The 23,751-nt window shown below is 48.6% G+C and overlaps 1 protein-coding gene across 4 annotated transcripts in view; it reads left to right on the top strand.

The window, feature by feature from the left end:
- Positions 1-7,418: 7,418 nt before the first annotated feature.
- LOC135921834 (zinc finger and SCAN domain-containing protein 2-like) overlaps positions 7,419-23,751 on the top strand; it is a 34,658-nt gene continuing 18,325 nt past the window's right edge. Inside the window, exon 1 of one of the 4 annotated variants that reach the window (XM_070526139.1) lies at positions 7,419-7,566. The gene's annotated coding sequence lies outside the window, so the exon portion shown is untranslated. Of the gene's footprint in view, positions 7,567-15,330; positions 15,464-23,629; positions 23,649-23,751 lie in introns of those variants that run through there. The other 3 variants (XM_070526135.1, XM_070526143.1, XM_070526141.1) reach the window with 3 other exon arrangements.

The following is a 23,751-nucleotide window of genomic DNA, read 5'->3' as shown; positions in this document are numbered from 1 at the left end:
GGTTACGGACTGGATCCCAAGGGAAGGGAAGCGTAGCAGGGAGCGGCATAAAGTTAGGTGGGCGGATGAGAATAGGAAGTTTGCAGGCACGGCATGGCCACAATTAGTACATGACCGGGGTTGTTGGAGAAGTATGGGAGAGGCCTTTGCCCTGCAGTGGGCGTAACATAGGCTGATGATGAGAGGACACCTCAACGCCACCGCACAACGAGGAAGGGAGTCAAAGGTGGGGTGGCAGGCGCAGCGACAACACAGGATGCGTAGGCGCGTCAAGGGACAAGCTGAAAGACGGTCGGCAACACCGGCAACATCGGCGAACGTTAGCAGAGCACGGAACCGCACCCTGAGAGGGAAGTTGCAGCAGGGGGCACGAAGATGGCACTACATATTTAACGATACTAGACACGCGCTTTCGTGGACGTTATAGCTAGAGCCCGAAGCGCCCAGCCAAGTTCTGTCCATGGCCGTGCATCTTGCGAGGAGCTCATCCGCTGTGACATTCTAGAACGTGGATGCCCAAACAGGTGAGAAGCTGGGCACACGTATGTCAATGAGAGTGGTGAAACTGCTAATGCGAAATAGTAATAGCCTTTGCTACTGTTAACTGTGTGCGCCGCTCGCTAGGCTGTGTGTGTCACGGCGCTGCTGTTGCTGCGAGAAGCTTCAGCGCGTGTTGTCCATAGACCACAGTTACGATGACGCCTATTGGGCTGTCTTAGCAGAACATAGCGGGTCTGAAACCGCGCATGCGCATCACTCTATTACAGAATTTTAGCTTCGCGCGATACGTTAGGCCCTTTGCGCACGTTCCGCTTCTCCACAGAGCCGCGGTATAGCCATATTGACAGAGCAACGTTAATTAGCATACCGTCATAGTATGTCGTGCTTAACAAAATGAATTCTTGTTTTTCACGTGCCGAAATCACGATCTGATCCTGAGGCGCCCTGTATAGTAGGTACTCTCGATTAATTTTTACCGCCTGTGGCTCTTCAACGTGCACTGAAATATAACTACAAGAGCGTTTTTGTATTTCGCCCGGTATTGGCCCATACCCAGCCGGTCGCGGCCAGGGTCCAAACCGCGACCTCGAGATCATCAGCTCAACGTCACAGCCACTAAACCACCCCCTTACGAGTTGCATGCCGTGCTAGAGCGTAGAGTCAAACTAGTGACGACGTCAGGAATCGGGCGCGTTTAGTCAACGACTGCTAGATAGCACAAGGCTGGTGCACTTCGATCCGTGACGTCATGCTACCTTGCCCGAGTGCCACAGAATCTAACGGGGATACCAAGTAAGCCGCGGTGTTTTTGACATCACCGCTTTCGCCAAGCCGGGATAGGTAATGAAAACTTCGCTCAAGTAGCATGTCATAAAGCAGGGTGCACAGGCAACACCACCTAGATAGCACAAGGCCTATTCACTCCGATCCATGACGTCACGCTACTGGCCCGAAATTTCCATTCACAAGGCTGGCGTGATGAAAGCGGTGACGTAAAAATCCCTGTTGCCTACTCGGGAACATCCCCATTAGATTCTATGGTAGTCGGGCCAGTAACATGACGTCATGGATCGGAGTGAAAAAGGTATTGTGCTATCTAGGTGGTGCTGGCACAAGCCTGCTGTTTAGGGCGTTCTTAATCGCCAGCGCATCGCCAACGTTAATGCCCTGGTGTCACCTGACATGTAAAAATCGAAACTTTACCAGTTCAGTGTTGTATCTCCAGGCCCGGCAGCGTCAAAAGAAATAGCTGATAAATAATAATCACAAAAACATCGGTGATACATTATACTCGGCGTGACATGGGAGTAAGCGATGGCTGCATTTACCATTTATTTCTTGGCTGTCATTGCAGACAGCAAGTAGCTGAAGAACGCTATTAGGAGCCTTGCGATATGTGTAACAACGGTAACACTTAGATTTAGCGCTGCTAGTTGTGCATGGCTAGCGCAACGACACCACGGGCACCGAGGCCACCCACTTCGATCCGAATGCTGGCCTTGTTATTAGCCCTTCGTGGCGACACAACACACGAACGGTAAAAGCGGCTTTCGCCAAGTCTCATCTCTCTTGGGCGACAACGTTTTGGCGACGTTTAGTCACCTCAAATGACGTATCGCCTCTCCTGTAGCGGCCACGCCTGACAAATGACGCCGCTGTACAAACGAACGTGCGTTAATTTCTGTACGCCAGATGGCGCCACAGCATTAGGCAGTCGCCATGCGTTCGTCCTGCTGAACGCTCTGCCGTCTTGCGTGCGTTTCCGCAAATGGCCGAGTGAGTGAGTGTCAACTTTATTATTAGAAGGGGTAAGGGATAAGGGAGGCTAAGCTACGTAGGCTTCCAGGTTGTGCTTCACGATGGAGTCTTCAGCTCGTGCCAGGACCCGTGTTTGGATGTCTCGGTCGGTGCTGGAGAGAAGGGCCTCCCATTGTTCGTCGGTTGGGGGTGGCGAGACGAGGTCGGCGGGCGGGGGATCTTCCGGGCAGCCCCAGAGGATGTGGTTCAAGGAGGCAACGTCGCCGCACAGGCAGCAGCGTGGATCAATGACACCAGGGTGGATGTGCGAATACACTAGGGGGCACGGAAAGGTGCGGGTCTGGAGGCGACGCCAGGCGATCTCGGACCGCTTGGGAAGACTGCCATGTGGAGGTGGGTAGGCGTACCGTTCGAGGCGATAGTGCTGGGTAATGTCGTGGTAGGTGACCAGGGGCTCCGGCACCGGGGCGTCCAACGCGGAGGGGCCCACCGCTCGGTCGACGAATCCTCGAGCGTGTTGGTGAGCCGACTCGTTGCCGGGGTGACCCGAGTGGGCGGGGACCCAGACCAGTTCAATGTGACACGGCTCGTCCTCCAGTAGAAGTTAGCGAAGGAGCCGTAAGGTGGAAGGCGAGACGAGACCTCGGGCGAAATTGGAGATGGCGTGCTTGGAGTCGGAGAGTATGACGCTGGCGTTGGTCGAGGTGGCGGCTAAAGCGATGGCCGCCTCCTCAGCCTCGACGACGTAGGGCGTTCGAACGGTGGCGGCCGTGATTGTCGGCCCCGAGGGTGCCGAGGGTACCGAGGAGGGCGAGACGGAGACGACTGCGAAGGCGTCCCCGGGCGAGGCGTATCTGGCCGCATCCACGTAGGCGATGGCCGGGTGGTCGGCGTACTTGGCGTGAAGCATGGCCGCACGGGCTTGGCGACGGGCGTCGTGGTGTCCCGGGAGCATATTCTTGGGTAGCGGCTTGATAGAAAAGGCTGCCCGAAGAGCATGCGGTAGTGAGACCAGGTCTGGCGGGTGAGAAGAGGTGTCATGACCGATGGAAGAGAGGATGTAGCGACCGGTCGGCGAACGATGAAGGCTTTGCACCTGAGCGGTGCGGTGAGCTTCGATCAGTTCGTCGAGCGTGTTGTGGACTCCCAGGCGGAGGAGACGCGCCGTGGACGCGTTGGGGGGAAGGCCGAGAGCAGTCTTGTATCAGAGTCCTTCCATGTTTTTTCTGGTCACGAAACTGCCGCCTCAGTTTCATATAGCGCCAGCGCCCGCCGCTAGAGGCGCAACCGTGCATGAGAGGGCATGCGAACGCCGCTACGGCTGTGGTTGTGTGTGGGGCAGCCTCGGTATTCTAGCTTTCTCAACTTCCTCAACGATCGCTTTAGTTTCAGGTAACTATTTTTAACATTGAATATAATTAAATTACTGCCTGAGCGTGTCTTCTGCGATGATATGAGCGCACGGGACGAAAAAAAAAGCCGCTCATAACATGGAGCTTGCGGCGGTCTCAGACCAAAAAGAAGAAAGATCTGGAATTTTAAGAGCCAGAACCGCGATACGATTATGAGGCACGCCGTAGTGGGGGACTCGGGATTAGTTTTGATCACCTGGGATTCTTTAAAATGCACCTAAATTTAAATAAACGGGTGTTTTGCAATTCGCCCCCGTCGAAGTGCGTCCGCTGTACACGGCCGGGCGGTCCCGGTCCGGATTGCTTCGTCATCGCCGTTCGCCTCAACGCTTCGGTGGGCTCCGCTTTTTAATATTTGCCTTAAAGTAAACACCGCGCATTCGCAACAAAACGCCAGTGGTCCCACTTATCACCGGAGGAGTAAGCGCCAATTCTCCGTTGCGCATAGCGCCAGATTGTTCGCCGAGCACAGCTGTTCAGTTTCTGTTAAACTGTAGGATAGAAGGACTTTGTGGGCAGTATCTTATAACGAGATCAAAAGTATGACATTGCTATTGCAAAGGGCTGCTACCGTAGAATACTTAATGACAAAGAAAAGGGAACTGAGCTGCTCCATGCGCTTAAGATTTCTTGCAAAGCGATGTCATTTCTGAATAAGAATTAGGTAGAATTAATGCAAGACGAACTTCGCTACTAAATGTCTTCCTAGACAATCACATGTAAGAAGACAGGACAGACAGACAGACCTGTCCTGTCTTCTTACATGTGATTGTCTAGAAAGCGCAACCAATGTTTCCTACTACAATGAACCAACTTGCCCAACAACGCATCCTGCTAAATGCCTTCGGTGCGGCTTTTAACGGATTAAGGCGAACCTGAAATGTTAGGACCTGCGTAGTTGAAACTAGCTGTAATTAGGCAATTGCCTTAGCAAGCAGTCGTTTAGAAGCGTCAGTAAGCCCAGCACTTATTCACACTGCTCGTGGTTTCGACGCAGAAACGACGAGACTAGGTATTTTGGTTCTTAATTCGCAACTATTTACAATATGTTAAAATGTTGCAATCACCGGTCCTGATACTCTTATCATGGTCGAAAAATGAAAAAAAAACTTTATAATTCGATTAAGAAAATAAATAAAACGTGTTGGTGCAAAAACAAAATACAAGCACGATCATTTATTTATCATGTAAAATAAGCGGAGCGAAATACAGATAGCACGGAGGCGTCCGGTCACAAATGGTCCACCATTCACAATGCAAGAAGTTTGTTAAAAGCATAACACTGATATAATACGCATAAAGAAATAAGATCAAACGTGAGAGGTATGCATTGGGAGGCAGGAAACAAACACCAGCAAACGAATGGCAATAAGTACAGAATGCATAGTGGATTGTTTCTATAAACAAGAAAGTGTAAAGCATAAGCATTTCATAACACACGGCTAAAGAACTCTCAAACGAACACAAGTAGCCACATCACAAATACAGCAATTTTTTTTAAATGGCTTGTTAGAAATACCACCTTTCTACTTCTTCAGCTGTTACTTAAACATGCAGACAAAACTTGCTCAGCAAATCACAATACAAATGTAGCTAACAGTGTGCTAATAACCTTCTTACTCATAGCAGCTTATAGACTTAAAAGTGCGTGCAATTGAAGAATTGTAGCCCATCATTAGCCAAGACTAAAGGACAATGGAAAATAAAACAATGCATATTATTCTGTTTTAACACTTGCATTTAAAGGAATTCTAATGCTATACCTTTCATAGATGGTCGGGGTAAGGGCGCTATTGCTGTGAACTACTCTATCCTGGTATAACACAAATTGAGGTTGCAACAAAGCAAAAAGCAAATGTGTTCAGCGTCGGCTTCTCACGCTCCAGGGACACGTCGTCGCCGTTGATGTTGAAATTGTACGCAGTGACGATGTCCGAGGCGTCAAAGTGTTTCGCGCACACACGTGTATACTTCGATTCGAAATTAAAACCGCCACTTTCCTGCCGCGGTATGGCCCGCTTCGATTTCTCGCGCTGCTCCTTGTTATTAGGTAAACAGAACAACGACACCTTTTCGGCCGTGCCCTTGTAGCCGGAACGGCACCCAGGCACGCAACACGTGTTCGGCATCGTTGTCCCACCCCACCACTTCAACCAAACAGCCCAACACTCGAAAAATAGCACAGCACACGCACAGAACGCACCCGAAAAGTCAGCTCGCCTCGCACTGCACGCATTTCGGTACGCGAACGATGCCCTCTGTGGCACAGTGGCGCCGCGTCGCGGCACCTTTTGGCAGCATATGAACCTCTCCCATAGCGTGACGGCGGAGTTTCGTGACCAGAAAAACATGGAAGGACTCTGGTACTGGTAAGACACAGCTATTATATACTTTTCTCTTGAGGGATAATGGAAACCTGCTGTTCATGATTTGGGAATGCCTGCCAAACGCACCCCAGCCCATTCTTATTCTTCTGATTATTTCCGTCTCATGATCCGGATCCGCCGTCACTACCTGCCCTAAGTAGATGTATTCCCTTACGACTTCCAGTGCCTCGCTGCCTATTGTAAATTGCTGTTCTCTCCCGAGACTGTTAAGCATTACTTTAGTTTTCTGCAGATTAATTTTTAGACCCACTCTTCTGCTTTGCCTCTCCAGGTCAGTGAGCATGCATTGCAATTGGTCCCTTGAGTTACTAAGCAAGGCAATATCATCAGCGAATCGCAAGTTACTAAGGTATTCTCCATTAACTTTTATCCCCAATTCTTCCCAATCCAGGTCTCTGAATACCTCCTGTAAACACGCTGTGAATAGCATTGGAGATATCGTATCTCCCTGCCTGACGCCTTTCTTTATTGGGATTTTGTTGCTTGCTTTATGGAGGACTACGGTGGCTGTGGAGCCGCTATAGATATCTTCCAGCATTTTTACATATGGCTCATCTACACCCTGATTCCGTAATGCCTCCATGACTGCTGAGGTTTCGACTGAATCAAACGCTATCTCGTAATCAATGAAAGCTATATATAAGGGTTGGTTATATTCTGCACATTTCTCTATCACTTGATTGATAGTGTGAATATGATCCATTGTTGAGTAGCCTTTACGGAATCCTGCCTGGTCCTTTGCTTGACAGAAGTCTAAGGTGCTCCTGATTCTATTTGCGATTACCTTAGTAAATAGTTTGTAGGCAACGGACAGTAAGCTGATCGGTCTATAATTTTTCAAGTCTTTGGCGTCCCCTTTCTTATGGATTAGGATTATGTTAGCGTTCTTCCATGATTCCGGTACGCTCGAGGTCATGAGGCATTGCGTATACAGGGTGGCCAGTTTCTCTAGAACAATCTGTCCACCATCCTTCAACAAATCTGCTGTTACCTGCTGTTATCTGCGTAAAAACGTAAAAATATTTTTTTTTTCGCCGCAAGTAGCCCGAGGGCATTGTAGTCCGTGACGTCACACGACGTATGACGCTGGCGTCGGCGCGAAATTTACAAAAGAAAGGAAGACGTTGTCCGCTTTCAAGCGGCAGTTGTTTTTTGTACTATATATTGGCGAATATGAAGTTTTCGAAAAGATCACGTTGGAGGGTGGGGGGAGGGGGGGAGGGCGAAACAGGTTTGGTGCTGATCTTTAGTGCTCGCTCATTGGCACCTGAATGCAGTCGTACGGCGCAGTCGTGTGCACATGTTAGTCTTACCGTTTGCAGCGATACGCTGACGTGTGGCCGGGGAAATTTTCACGTGCTTGTTGCCGCTCGACGAGCTCGGAAGGGCGCCGAAATTTAACCCTCTGTTCTTCGCACGCATGACGCGCCTCCAGATGTCCAAGTCGAACCCAGGAACATAAGCGGCTTAGAAGATCCGTCAGCAGTCGTGCTGGATTACGTGTAATGGTAAGGCAAGAATTCATTCATTCATTCATTCATTCATTCATTCATTCATTTTAGCGCGTATTACCTAACAGGCTCGAGAATATCATAAAATGAGGGAAGGGGGGGGGGGTTAGAAAATGCCCAAGGTCGGACACATTTTTAACGAACGCTACTGCAATGAAATTGCCTGTATAACGAAGGATTCCGTACGTCCTGGCCAAATTCCAATGCTTAATGTCTATTGTGCATGCCTCCACAGCGAATACTATACTACAATTAATGCACCTGTACAACGGATACATTTGGGGATCCCTGAAGGATTAATTGTTGTTTTACAAAGAACGTTCGTATAGGGACCGGCACCTACGCTGCCCTCCGCATTATCTACGACAGCATCCCATATCTGACGCAAAAAAAAAAGTAAAGAAGAAAATCCCAGCGGGCCCGGACAGCCGAACGCTGCAAGAGGAGTACCAGTGTGAGCGTAAAGATGCAGCGATAACAATGTAACGGTAACAGTGCTAAACTTAGCGACACATTAGTCGCAAAAAAATTTCCTGCCCCGCACTTGGCGGCCGTGCTAGGTTTACCGAGCTGTAGGAGCTGGCCGTGGAACTTAACACCGGTGAACTCTGTCAACTACAAGTTCGAGCACGCCGGCGAAACCTGCTGTTGCCAAGGGGCCGTTTGCGGCTGTCCAAGTGTTAGTCTACGAAACGAAGTGAACATCATCGAGCACTTGCGAGCCCGTCGCATCTCGCTCGGCTGCAGTCGCACGTATACTGTCGGCCGATGTGCGCAAAAAATTATAAGCCACTAAGTCTTTCTCTAACCGTCTCTTGAATTTAGGGATTCGCTGTTACTGGGGCGGGCCCTGCCGGTGCTGTTGCGAGCGGCGCCATCACTCGCGTTTTTTACAACGAAGGGCCGTGTATAACGAACGATTTCGGAGGCACCAAGCGCTTCGTTATAAAGGCGTTAGACTGTACGGCGAGGTTAAGTTCTCACAGGTGTCAGGTGTCATACGAAACTGAAAAGTGGCAGCGTGCAAGTAGCGCCGAGAAACGTGGGCTGCACCCAGGGTTAAACGTTTCTAAACGTGCTTCCAGTTTTAATTGAATTCTGGGGCTTTTACGTGCCAGAACCACGGTTTCATTATGAGGCACGTCGTAGTGCGGAGGACAACGGGTTGATTTTGACAGGGCATCATCAAGGTGACCCCACTGCACGGGACACCGGCGTTATTTGCATTTCGCCTCCATCGGAATGCGGCCGCCGCGGCCGGGATTTGATCCCTCGACCTCGTGCTTATAGCAGGGCAACACCATAGCCGCTAAGCCACTGCGGCGGGTATTTCGGTACTTGGGCATTCTAATACTGAATATATATATATATATATATATATATATATATATATATATATATATATATATATATATATATATATATATATATATATATATATAACGTGGCTTAAACGAACGCAAGCTTGAATCGGGGGATATGAACGCGTAGAACGAGACTGCCCCCATATTGATACAAACGATGCAAAAAAATGTGTCGCGATTTTGAATGTCGGCAGTGCCGTTAAGAAAATCATTCCGCAATGAAAAAGCTCTGAACAATATAAAATAATTGGCGTTAACTGCGCTGCCGGCAGTCTGATTGCAGTCTCAACAACAACAACAACAACAACAACAACAACAACAACAACAACAACAACAACAACAACAACAACAACAACAACAACAACAACAACAACAACAACAACAACAAACGCATTTCTAAAGTTCTAACAACGTAGCAGCAGATAATCATACGCACTTTTCTTTTTCTGGCACAAGGGCAACCACGCTTTATGGGCTTCTAGCTCTCTTCTGGGCGTTCTCGCCAATTATCTCTCTAATCAATAATCATTCGAGTAAAGCAGAGTACAAACTAATCTTGCACTGTGCTCACAGTGCAAGGCATGCAGGTACACAAAATCAGGGCGCTGGTCATCACTGAGAACGCTTCTGTCGCAGCAAATGAGTTGAGAGCCGGTGGAATCGCTGAATACGGCTGCCTTTCTTTTTTTCGCATTTACAGGCATAATGATGGGCACCATAATCCAGCACGCCTCTCTGACACGACAGTGGGCGAAAGAAAGACATGGCGCGCTTTAACAATTACCGTTGCGTCGCGATGCATGCAACCGCATTGTGACGTGACTGTTTTTGGCATGCACCCATTTATCGTATAGGTCAAGGATGCTCTTGCTCAATCGAATGATTCTTGGCAACTTAACTCCTTAACTGAATGTTAAGGAGTTCGCTCACAATACAGAGTTAACTCCTTAAGCAAAAATAGTATGGGAGTTAACTCTAACTGAAAGTTTTATCCGATATATCGTAAATAATAAAAAAAAGTTAAGCTTGAATTTGTTTTTGTTTAAAAGAGCACCGGCGTCAGCATAGCAGACTTATCGTTCGCGCTGATTTTGCACTTTTCTCACAACAGACCATTTTATGTTTGCGTTTGCAGGTACGGTCGCCGGCGACGTTGACGCCTACAGTAGTGGAGCTGACGCAGCGTTTGGCGTCGCCATCGCCAATGCGTTCTCTCTTTATGTTTTCTTTAATGTTAATTACTTGTCTATATCTAACGTACGTCATCAGCGATATTGTTGTAAATAAAGAGAAACGCTAAATGTAATGCTCGGGATCGAACGCTCAGTGGCGTTAGATATTTTCCGATAGTGTGGCTGCTGATATTGCCTATGCGTTCAGGTTGCAGCATGCATTAGTTTAACGATAACAGCAGTCGCTGTAAAACACGTCTCGGTCCAGTGAAGCGGCAAATCGGCCAGCTCCGCTCTATATTTAATCTTCTACCGAACGTACTCACATGAAACAGAGGTTGTGAGTGATTAGCGGAGCACCTCAATCATTGCCACGTTCAATGTTGTTCTCTGGCGCGCTACTTTGCGATACGGACCCGAAAATGTTTCTGCTTCGTACCACTGCAGCATTGTTTACGTGGACTCGACGCAAGCTGGTTGAGTCAGAAGGCGAGCTGACTCGGCTTGGATGTTGGCTTGAGTCGAACGCGTTTGAAGGCACGTTGCCCGGTGTTGTTTAGCGAGTCAGCGCGCTCCTCGCAGATGGTTTGTCAGAGCTCGCCTCGACGTTTGCGTGGCCCGGCCAGTTCGCGCTTACATGACATGGTTTGAGCTGAAAGACGTAGTTTCGTTTTGAAAGGTTAAACGACAGCTTCTATCGTCGTTCTCTAGTACCTCGAAACGTTTGAAACTTCGAAGAAGACACGAGGTATGCCTACACGGGCGTACGCTGGGACGCTAATCATGCTTCACGCGTACCGCTGAGGTTGAGTGGGAAAAACAAAGCGGGGAAAAAAATTGAAGCTTGCCCGTGAAAGATTGAAATAATATTCCGTAGAACGCAAATGATCTTTCTTTTTGATAGACGTCGTCGTCGACTCGAATTGGGAGAGGGAGGCTGTTAGTTTGCTAACCGAGGGTGGAGCCTGAGGGAGAAGCCCTCAGTACAGGGCGCGGTGGCCCATGGGGACTTCGACCGCTGGCTCTCCGGGTACGAGTTGGACAGTGCAGCTTCCCGGGACGGAAAGGGTGGCTGAGAGGCACACTAGCTGTGGATGAATGTTAGTATAGTACGGCGTTTCATCTGTTGGTAAAGCAAGGCGCAATGCAATCCGCTATGTTAACTTTAAAATAAACGTTGTTATTTAGGGAAAGCCACATATTGTGATTTTGTAAAGAGCAGACTCGATGCAAAGCCAGCATATATTGAGTTTATGTTCGACCCACTTTATTTGAGACACTCGTGGATACTTCATTACAAACACACTACTGCGACGGTAGTGTTCCAATTTCTTTTTTGTAATGAGTCCATGTATTCCGTTGCATGAAAGAAAAAAATATCATCCACCCGACTGTAGCGTGCAACTAAAGGAAACACTCCTGCGGGTTTCGCAGAAATGAAATATTCGCACTTGAAAAAAAAATTGTCCTGGCCCGGGACTTGAACCCCGGACAAATGCTTCCAGCGGTGGTCGCTCTTCTACCTGAGATAACCAGGAGGCTAGCAGGTTGCAGCGCGAGGATGAATTAATCGAACAACTCGTAGCACAGGAACACTGAATACGGCAGATAAGTTCCGACGATGCCCGCAAGGTGGGTGACTGTTCATAGAAGGGGAAACTTGTTGCATCTGCTGAGGCGTAACCTAGCGCCAGATTCTTCGCTGCGCACTAAGATCCCTGCACACAGTGCGCTAACGCCATCTGTCGAAAGCATGCCAATGAGTGAGCCTGAGCGAAAAAAAAACAATACAAAAAGAAAGAAACGCCTATACTCCGTTTCTCACTCAGCAAGCAACGCTGCAGAAGCTGCGCTACGGGTGGTGCGGTAAAAAAAATAAATAAAAAAGTCTCACTCTGCGTGTTTTGCTGTCGTTTTGACGCGCGACGCTTCCTACGAAATGTCTACTTGTTATACTACAACTGCAACTTGTTTACGTGAGATTACTTCAAACTAGGTACTGAAAGCACGATCAACTTTGCTGGCTTCACAGGGGCTGGGTGCACCTGGGATCTGGGTATCTTGTAACCACTTACGGAGCGATAAGAACTGCCATTTCGCGCCTCTAGAGCGTCGTAGTGAGTCGCAAAAAAGGTGTCAATATGTAGGTCTCAACGAGACAAGCTATATCTAGTCGCAGAGTAGGCAGAATTACAACTACAACCGTATACAGCTACGTTAAAATTTCGCATTAGGAAGCACCGTAATCGTCGGACATTTCTGAAATTTTATCATTTATTCTGTATTGCTAGCCTGGACACCAGACCTTGATCAGGTGTGCGCGTACGAAATTGTCATTGGCCAAACAGAAGCTTAGCGTATATCATCACGATCATAAATTAGTGTTGATATATTAAAATATAATGAGCCATTCCACTCTGTGAAGGTGAATGTTCAGCGAAGCTACTTAGTGCACGACACAGAGGTGACACAGGATTTTTAACAAAGGTACGAACATATTTATGGTCCTAACCTGTGGTCATCGTGACGATATAGGTACGCACACACATTAGCCTATCACCTCTATTATTAAATGTGTCCGTCACGTAAGACAATGAGTGGCTCACACCTCCTTAGGCAATGGCTCCTACCCCCGTAAATGTGGTCTCCCCATTACGACGACAGAAGAGAAGTGAAATTCTACGCAGGAATGGTGAGCAGCGACGGAGCCAACTGTGGAAGAAGATGACGACGAACGTGGGAGCAGTGGCACGAGCGTGTTCGCGCGGTTGGCTCCGAGAATTTTTTTAACAGTGTTTTCTGAAAAAGCTTTACAAAAATTTTTTTCAGAAATGCGCGTTATTACCCTTGTGCCTGGGACCTCTTTGGGTCCCACGTGTGACGCGGGCAGTTCAAGGGCGCATTACCGGTCCCCGAGCCCACAGGGGTATGTGCCATTGAGCTTGGACCTTTTCTGCACTATCGTCAGGATCGGCCCACATGATGATAGTTGCTGCACACAGACGCCACGAAACACCAAATCTGAGCCATATGCAGCTCCGCAATAAGAAGAAGAAAAAAAAAAAGAAAAGTCACCTTATTGAATTATGCGCCTGTAAAGGGTGCACCGCCGTAGATACATACATGTTGAGGCAAAGCCACTTTACGGCACACTTTAAGGAAATGGAGCGATCTCGCTTAGACTAAGCAGGACTTGCGGTAGGCACTGGTATCTAGAAGACCCACAAAAAGCGAGAATTAGTCGTAGAGTAGGTAAAATTAACGGTATGGGTTATAATTGATCAAAAAAAGAACGGGTCAACCGAGTGTCCACGTTAAAAAAAAGAACACGGTCGACGCAAATGCGCGTGAAATACGGCACGAATAAAATACAACATGTGTAAATAACGAACATGAAGAAGAGACAGAATGGAGAGATATAGTTAGCAATTGTACATCGAATCATTTTCACCACCATTTACGTCGGCCTTGTCTTTCTTTGGCGTCGACACTTGGTCGACCGCTTCTTTTAACTAATTAATTAATTAATTTTGCGCACATGTGCTTCAAGCGCAACGCACTATGTTTGGTCGCGAGTGCAAGTGGTGCGCTGTGCCCGCTCAACGCAGAAACGCATCACTCCGCTCACTCAGTGATTAGTTGGTCGATATCGTCGAATGCTCCTAGTAATCAATGCGTCATAAGTTGAGACATAATAGCATGAGGCCTAATGTGACATCAAATTGCATGGCGCATAGCTATGTTATTCAATCATATATGTGACAAACTACGTTTTTTTTGCCGTGGATGCGAGAACTAAGAGAATATTTTCTAGCCTTCGTAGCGCTGCCTGATATGATTGAAACGGAATGTACACGCTTCAGGATTTTTCACCAAAAATAAATAAATAAAATAAAATTGGCAGAGCCAACGCAAATGTTGGTATCCATGCGAAGCGAAGCTCAAGTGAAATGGCTAAATAAATGGTTTGCAGCTAATGGCGATGTGTAACAATTTGGTGATGACGGGTGTTCGTGCAGTAAATTACGGCAAGCGTCAGGCAACGTTTTGGGTTTCTGCACCTCCTGTGCCACAGTGGGACATAACCACTCCGGAGGATTTGGCGAAGAACGCGGGCTCACCTGTGGTGGCACATGCAGAATGGCTACACTCAAAGAAAGTAAAACAAATCAAAGAATGCGTGAAATATACTTAACCATTCTAGTCGTATTGAAACATATCGATGTGCTATAGAGACATCTGTCAGCCGACGCTGTACCTTCGTGTTTTATGTAGGGGTCCCACATTGTGAGACGCGCTCATGATGGAGGATTGGCCAGAAACCGAGTGACACATATTGAGTGGCTAAATCAACGAATATTAAGCAAAGAAAAGAATCGGGGTAAATATAATTCACCATTATATTAACAGGTCGATGCGCTTTGGAGATGAACCTTAAGCCGAAGGTCGTGGGATCAAATCTAGGCCGCGGCGGCCGAATTTGATGGGGGGCGAAATGCAAAAACGCACGTGTATCTTGCATTGGGTGCATGTTAAAGAACCCCCTGGTGGTAAAAAACAAACAAAAAAAAAGACGAATACGGAGCCCCCCACTACGACGTGCCTCATAATCATATCGTGGTTTTGGCACGTGAAACCGCAGAATTATTTTTTATCTCGACTGCTTACCGGCTACTGCTTCCAGCCGCTTTAAATCCCAGCGCTTCTGGAAGGAGGGCGTTTCCTATGCGTCCCATTGGGTGAATTTCTTTGCATTACATTACAATGTGCTGAGTGGTCACTGGAATTTCGCTGCAACCCACGCATGCATAATCTTGTTGCGAACATTTGCTCCGGTATCTTTTTGTCATTAGGCAACCAGTTCGCGTCTCAAAAAGCAAGGCACTGCCCTTTGTGTCATCGTACAGATTTTCCCTTCTAATTTCGTTTTTGCCATTCTTGAAAATCTCAATGGTGGCGAAAACCAAACAACCAACAAACAAACAAACAAACAAACAAACAAACAAACAAACAAACAAACAAACAAACAAACAAACAAACAAACAAACAAACAAACAAACAAACAAACAAACAAACAAACAAACAAACAAACAAACAAACAAACAAACAAACAAACAAACAAACAATATCCGTTACAGCGCCATCTGTACGAGTTTACAGGAAGTAGCCAGTGGCCGCCATTGTTCGTTAACAGTCACGTGCGCTTGACCACAACGTGGCTTGTTGAATCAACGTTTGCGGTGAACTGATCTATCTTCGTGCTCTCGTCTGGTGACTGTGATCTGTCGCCATGTCGGTAGACTACCGTGTCCCACTGCGCACGGTATTTGGTGGCCTTCTCAAGTCTGGGCAAAAAAAGTAAGCGCTTTCTTGCTGCTTCGCGCTTCCATCGCGTTCTTGTATCAGTAGATAGTGGTTTGCTTCAATCGCTAGACTCATTTAAAACCGACTCATTTAAAAGTCGTCTCGCTATGCGGCTTCACCGTGAAAATAATAGGCTTTACCCTTAAACCTGAAACCAGTCGCGGTTAATGGGTGTTAGTTTGTGGGATGCGACAGGATGTTAACCGGACGTTATCCCATGGTTCTGACCACTTGTCACACTGAGCACAGGGATATCTTGTGTCACAACGTAAGCAAACAGACAACGTAAAACAAACGTTTTTGTTTATCGTGCTGAGCGCCTGTGACATTCTTTGAGGGCGGAAACCATTTGTCGATTGACACATCTCTGCGAATGTTCCTGATGTAGAAAATTGATCCTCGCCGTTATATGTTGGCGGCGAAACGCGTCTGCTTGGTGTTGTTCGCAGGCCGTCCTTTTTACCGTGTGGAAACTAAGAAGTCTGAACGCGCATGCACCGGACTATGCCAGACTTACCCTCGCATTTCGACTGACGGTCGGATTACTGCGTGTTAACGCAGTAATTCAGGTCTATCGACCTGCCGCAAAGCACTGCAGTTCATTGTAGTTTATTGATTTCAAATACAGTAGAGTGTATGGTAGGAACGTTAACTGAAACGCGAACAGCGCGGCCGAGGCATGAGTGACAGTTGCGACAGGTCATCGACAAGCGTGCACACGAGGTTTGAGTGCTCCGCGCGATGAAAGTTTCCCCTATACTGCGATATCCGAAGTTACAGTTCGCGCCCGTATAGAAGTAAACATTAGAGGCAGATTCGCTCATCCACTTTACCTGCAGGGTGCGTTTGATGCTTGCGACGCGTACTGCGATAGCTTTGCTTCTGTTTTCTTTCATTCTTGTTTTCTCGCTTTCGAGTAAAGGGTAACTAAAACAGAAACCAAAATATCGCAGCACAGGGCGAGCATCAACCTACAGCGCAGTCAAACTGGATGTGCGTGCCTGTCAATGGTGATGACTAGAGTGACTGTGTAGGCGACTTCGGGTGGAGAGAGAGAGAGAGATGCAAATGAGATAAAGGCAGGGAGGTTACAGTGATTGCCGTAGGTGACTGGCTGGCTGCAAGTACTATACCTTCGGTTATGCTTTGGCCACGCGCTCCGCTGTTCGCGTTTTATTTGACGCCGATAGTATGTGCGCTTACCTTTAATACGCGCAACGACTACCCTGTGTGCAGCTGAAACGGAATATCGTGTCGAGTTTTGCTCTAAAGTTATTGTAACTGCCTTGATCGAAACAGACAAACACAAAGACCGATTAATTTTTCTGTTGCCGTGAAGCCGCGCGCATATCTGCGTTTGAAGCAACTTGGTTTGAAAGAAAATCAATTCGCAACGGTGCAACCATGCGCGTAAACCACAGTTGCGCATGTTTGTCGAGTATTTGAAACCTTATCTGTGTTGCATTACATCGTTTTTTCTTTCTTTCTTTTTTTTTCGAAAGAGAGCATTGTTGAGATAGCAGTATGTTCCAACCATGACGGAAGCTCTGTGACCGGGATATGACGCAAAAAAATTGGTTTGCAGCCATCTGCCGAGCCAGTTCACAGTTTCGAAGGCCACCATGGTATTAATTCACCTAAGCATCATATTCCTTAGGAAAACAATCTTTAAGTTGTAGGCGAGCTTCCCTGCCGGGCAGTCGCAGCTTCCATCGGTGATGCGTGCCGTGTCGTCGATAATGAAACCATCATGAAATACGGTGGCGCGTTCGTCTTTCTTTTGTTTTTTTTTTTGCTTTGGAAGCACTGTGCCTTTACAAAGGTGATGAGCCCGCCTCTGGAAATTAAGAGGGCCAAGCTTCTACATCCATTACTTTAGATCAGAAAATCAACTGTTGCACATACGTATCTGTAATAGGGTATATTAAAAGATGTAAAGCACCGTCTATCGACCTGCCGCAAAGCACTGCAGTTCAGTGTAGTTTATTGATTTCAAATACAGTAGAGTGTATCGTAAGAACGATAGAAAAGGGGATCCCAAACTGGAGCACTGTAAGGCGACCTCTATTTATAATGTATTTAAAGCATAAATGTGTAGTATCAGCTAATTAAAGTAGTAAATATACAGAATTATCATTAGTAACACCAAAAGACCATTAGCACAGAAAAAAACAATGCACCAGCAAAAGCGAAACATAGAAAAAGGACCAGAGTATAGTTTACAGTAAGAAATTGATGTGTGTATTTTGCAGCCATTTTCGGCGCTTTTAATGTGAACTGGTTAATCATTCCAAAATTTTACGGCTGAAAATCCAATTGCTTGTTTACCATAACTAGCACGAACCCTGGGCAAATTAAGATTATTTTTACTGGCAACTGTAGGTGCATTCGAACGAATGATCTGCTCAGTGCCAATGTTGACCGCAGCGCGGCAAAACGAAACTGCTGGTTCTACAGCACAGCTGCACGCATAGCTGCTGCTGCTGCTGTCGCTTTTGTTCTGTGGTGTTTTTCCCACTGCAGTTCACCGCTATAGGGCTCATTCACACCGGCGACTGACAGTGGTCGCGCGACCAAGTTGGTCGCAAAGCGACCATTCGCAAATGGTCGCAAACGGTCGCCTTTCTTGAAAAGCGACCATTTTGGGCCAGTCGCTCTCTGCGCGATTTTTCAGTCGCGCGACCGTGGTCGCAAAACTGATAAACCAATCAGCGGCGCGCCGGAAGTGATCTTTCGTGTGTCTACATCCGGCCTCCTCCGGCGTCGCGTTCAAATTCCGCGTAGATTCCGAGAGTTCCCGCTGAGAACGATAATCTCCGGGATTGCGACTTGCGGGTCGCGCTCAGCCGGGCTTGCCGGTGTGAACATCAGTCGCCTTCGGTCGCTTTTCGATTGCGAGTCGCAAATGGTCGCGCGACCTCCTCAAGTGGCCGGTGTGAATGAGCCCATAGGCGAGGCAAAGGATACGTGACGACGCCGGTAAAGACAGCGACCTTCGCGGGACGCTGACAGTCGATGCGAGCAAGGCCTGCCATCGACGAGCGCACGTGCCAGAAGCGATTCGACGACGACAGCAACTGAACTCGGACGCCGCCTCCCTTTAGATGGTGATGCTATGTGGTGCTCGGCGGTCACGATGAAATCAGTGCGTTATTGGACGCAGGGGCTGATTATTCAATCACGGGCCGAAAACTAGCGAAGCACCTGAAGAGAGTAGCTACGCCTTGGTACGGAACACAAATTCGTACTGCCGCCCGACATGTCATCCTGCTTATACGCACACTCATAATTAACGTCTGCGAACGTACGTTTCTCTCCAGTTGCCTTCGCAAATATTCCCAAGACCTCATCCTGGGAATCGACTTTCTATGGGGAATATGGTGCTATTATGAACCTTCGGGAGCGCACCGCGAGCTTCTCGACAGAGAGAGGAGCAGATCAGAACCGGGACGACAGCAATCTCGCCCCGTTTCACGTTTATGCCGATAGCATCGCGTTACCCGCACGTTTGAGCGTCCTTGTTGATGTCGTCTGCGACAAGTTATCTGACCACGAGGCAGTCGCTGATGGCAACGTGTCGCTCTTGCTCACACGAGATATCTACGCGGCTCGCAGCCCCGTCACGCTTTGTGACGGACGTCCTACGCCGCTTGCGACGAATTTTAGCAGTGAGTACCGCCACCTTTCTTGCCGCACTGCGATCGTTTTCGCCTACCCCCATGACGGACATTACTGAATGTTTTCGGTCTGCATCAGTGGACAATGATTTCCCATCGAAGCCGAGGGCTGCGATTGCATCACTCGACAAGGTAGACCCTCCTGAAGCAACAACGCATTGCGCTGCATGAATTGCTGATTCAATTCAGAGAATGTTTCGCCTCGTCCTCTAAGGTGCGTCAAACGCCCATCACGAAACACCGAATCAATACGTGCACCGACGTGTAGCCCATAAAACAACAGCCTTGCCAAGTTTCGACCAAAGAGCTCGACGCGATGCATATGCAAGTCGAAGAGATGCTTCAGGACGATGTTATACAGCCTTAGAAAAGTCCCTGGTCATCGCCAGTCGTCCTCGTAAAGAAGAAAGACGGAACGCTACGTTTCTGCATTAACTACCGGAGGCTAAACAGCGTGACTAAAAAAGAAGTCTATCCACAGCCCCGCATCAATGACTTCCTCGACACACTGGGACAGGGGGGGGGGGGGGTGCAAGTATTTTTTATCTATAGATCTGAAGAGCAGGCAGATTGAAGTCGATGAACGAGATCGCGAAAAAGCTGCCTTTGTTACACCGGATGGCCCGTATGAATTCAAAGTGCTCCCCTTCGGCCTGTGCTCTGCGCCTGCGACATTCCAGAGAATGATGGACGCTGTCCTCACTGGTCTGACGTGACATATACTTACCTGGTTTATCTTGATGACGTCGTCGTGTTTTCGGTGACCTTTGATGAACGCCTGCAATGTCTGAAGACTGTGCTGGAAGCGCTCCGCGTCGCTAACCTCACGATGAAGCCAGAAAAATGCCACTTGGGTTGTAAAGAACTTAACTTTATCGGCCATGCGGGCGGGGATGGCGTTCGGCCTGACCCTGTCAAGACCACTAGCCTCTGTTCCTGTTCCCCGTGACAGGAAGGCAGTCCGTCGCTTTCTGGAGCTCTGCGAGTGCTATCGCCGCTTCATCGCCAATTTTTCTACGACTGCCGAACCTCTGACTCGCCTCACACGAGAAGATGCACCATTTGGCTGGAATGAAGAGCAGGGCACGGCTTTCGCAGAGCTACGGGAGCGTTTGTAGACACCACCAGTTCCTGTTAACTTTGGCGAGGACGTTGATACTGAAGTCCATATCGACGCCAGCAACGGGGGTCTTGGCGCCATCCTGGCACAACACCAAGAGAGCACAGAGTGCGTGACAGCTTACGTCAGCCGTACTGTTTCACGCGCAGAGGTAAACTACTCCACCTCGGAGAAAGGGTGCTTCGCTGTAGTATGGGCCACCATGAAGTTCCGGCCTTACCTCTACGCTCGCCCCTTCAAAGTAGTGACCGACCATCATTCGTCGGGCTGGTTGACCGAAATTAGGGACCCCTCAGGGGGTATCGCACGGTGGAGCCTTCGTCTGCAATTATTTCTAGATGAACCACAACAGAGTTTTCAAAGACGCGTTATTCGTCTAAACAGATAAAGTGTTCTGATTTAATATCCCTTGAAGTTTTCTGACGCCGAGTAAAAAAAAAAAAGAACTTACGAGAAGACAGCGCGATGTTCACTAGAATTGTTTTTGCAGGTTAGTACTGAAAAAAGAAAACGGCGAAATGCGAAAACAACCGTGTACTTAGATTTAAGTGCATGCTAAAGAAGCCCAGGTGGTCTAAATTTCCGGAGTCCCCCACTACGGCGTGCCTCATAATCAGAAAGTGGTTCTGGCACGTAAAGCCCCAAAACGTTAACGAAGAAAACGGTAATGTGCTTTGACATGTTAGTGTAATCGTCCAGACGGACCATTTGTTATCGCCATTTATTCAGTAAAAGGGGACGGCTCGTCAAGGCTCATCGAAGTAGTGCGAGATTCGAGCAGTGCACAGAAGGCGAGCAAGGGAAAATACGCGCAATGCAATGCGCTGCATCGGAGGTGCGACGTCCAAGAATATTTATGCACTCTTTGGAGACAACAAACTGACCACCAGCGTAGTCGAACATGTCAGCTTCAGTTACGCTGCGGGGCAGGCAGTGAGTCGATTCTCATTGCCGGTGGGTGTTGGTGGCCCGTGTTGGCAAACTGTCCGCGACAAGGCCAGGGCACGCGATCCAGTTTATACGAATGTACAGATCCGTACCACTGAAGAGGCGCCGTAGAGTCCAGCGGAGACCACGGATTGCCCTGATACGGAGCTGTATGACCTCCAAGCAGTTATGGACTTCGTAATAAGTTTCCGCATCACAGTCGGCAAGCCTGAGGGCCCTACTGTGTTGGCGTAGGCTTAGTCAGTAGTGGTCTCTAGGAGGCCAATCGCGACACAGACCCATTCACTACTCCAAGCCTAAGTCTTTAGTAACTATCGTTTGGTAGAACTGCGCGTTCGCCAGCTTATGGCGTGTAGTTTGAAGAGATGAAAACTTTTCTAGCATAATACGAATGTATCAGGAAATTCACTGTTACTTCTATAGTTCCTTGCATCTAACTTTACTCTTTTGTGGCAGAATTGAGAGGATTTGGGAAGATGAATTACGGCATCTTTGGTTAGCGGCGCGACGATCAACTTGGCAAGTAAGAGGAGGAGGAGGAGGAAAAGGAACTTTATTATCGGAGAAACCGTTGCGCGGTTTATTCCTGGGTGGTTCCCTCTGACAGGGCTCCACTGGCGATCGCGGCTCGCAGGGCCTGGTCGAGGGTCGCCAGTTGGCTTCCCAGGTCCAATTCGGAGAGTGTCGCCTCCCACGACCACGTAGTGAGTGTGTGTGTTGTGACTGGTGGCGAAATTGCGTCGCCCGGACGGTCGGTGCATTCGTGTGTTATGGGCGCGAGTGTCGCTGTGTGGTTGCTACACCAGGGACATGTTCGGGACGTACAACTGTCTGGGTAGATTGCGTGTAGACGAGACAAGTGTGGGTATGTGTTAGTTTGTAGGCGGCGCCAGTCCCTTGCCTGGAGTTTATTGAGAGCTTTGTGTGGGGGAGCGTATTGCGTTCTTCCGAGCCGTTGGTCCTGTAGTATTTGTTGACCTGTCGTTAATAGCTCGTGGGTCGCTCGTCGGTCTGTCGGGGGCTGAAGAACGGTGTGGTCTGCCGCTCGGCTAGTGAGACCTCGAGCTGCGCAGTCCGCCTGTTCGTTGCCCCGCAGGCCTTCGTGCCCGGGGCACCAGACGATACTATGGGTCCATTGTAGTGTGCGACCCAGGATTCGAATGGCTTGTATAGGGAGTGTTCCATTCAGGTATAAACGACAAGCCGCTTGTGAGTCAGTAAGGACACGGGCGGACCTTCCCTTGCTCTCAGCGTCGCGAAGTGCGAGAGCGATTGCTGCTGCTTTTGCTGCTGCGCTGCATGTGGCGCGGATGGAGGCTGAGGCTACCAGGTTTCCCTGATTGACAACGGCGATTGTGTATTTGAGCCCGCAACGTGGCGACGAGGGATACGGGCTAGCGTCCGTGTAGTACGTATCCGGGTCTCTGAAACAACGTTTGTGCAACATGCGGGCACGCGCTGCTCTTCTCTCCTGATTGTGGGTGGGGTGCATGTTCTTGGGGATAGGGTCTACTACAATGTTCTCTCTAATGTAGTTAGGCAAGAGTTGTGTTTCTTCTTTGCAGTACTGAGGTGTCAGCGGGTACCCTAGCCGTTAAAGAAGTTGTCTTCCCTGTTGAGTCTTGTTGAGGCGCTCCCTCTGCGCTATGAGCGTGGCACTTGCTAGCTCCTCAAAGGTTTTGTATACGCCTAGCGCTAGTAATTTCTTTGTGCTTGTGCTTGACGGTAGCTGTAAGGCCGTTTTGTACGCGGTTCTTATAAGAGTGTCCATGCGTTCTGTCTCGCTTTTGCGCTTGACTTGATACGGTAGCGCGTACGTGACACGGCTGATGACGAGGGCTTGTACCAGTCTTAAGGTTTCGTCCTCTGTGAAACCATCTTTGCTGCGCGCTACTCTGGCGATGAGTGATGCGGTGCTTCTTATAACGTGATGAGAGAAATGATGATGATGATGATGATGATGATGATGATGATGATGAGAAATGAGAGGAAAGAGCGCTCACTTACAATTTTTGTGCGCACATAAACCAGGCTTGAATACGACGCTATGGCACAACAGAAAGCACAGGCGGCTGACGCGGGTTCGGAATAACTTTGTTTCTAACAAACGACATGTAGGTCATGTGTCTAAATACTGCCCTTTTTTATCGCACATTGAAGGGACACTCAAACAGTGCTCTACAGACTTGTGAATTTTTATGTGCCTTAATAACCTCTCTAGTTTATAACCCCTGATATGCTGTTTTCCCGCATGGCTCGCGTGGCCTGGCACTCGCGGCGGTCGGAGTGGTACAAGCGCGGTGCGAGAGATGGCGGGAGTGTCGCGCCCCTGCGAGGTTACTTGGGTGCGGGAGCGGAAGGCGCGCTTCCTCTTTGGGTTCGGGAGGCAAGCGGGACGGACGTGCCGTGCCGCGCGTGCGCCGACCCATAGCAGGTCTGCGCACTGTGCTTGATGACGCCGTGCTTCTTGGAGCGAAACTTCCATTGCCAAGCTTGGCGTGACGAAAGCGGTGACGTCAAAATGAGCGCGGCTTACT

This window comes from Dermacentor albipictus, chromosome 9, assembly GCF_038994185.2.
Source record: "Dermacentor albipictus isolate Rhodes 1998 colony chromosome 9, USDA_Dalb.pri_finalv2, whole genome shotgun sequence".
NCBI classification, from domain to species: domain Eukaryota; kingdom Metazoa; phylum Arthropoda; class Arachnida; order Ixodida; family Ixodidae; genus Dermacentor; species Dermacentor albipictus.
The sequence above is the reverse complement of the archived record's forward strand: the minus strand, read 5'-3'. Positions and strand labels throughout refer to the sequence as shown.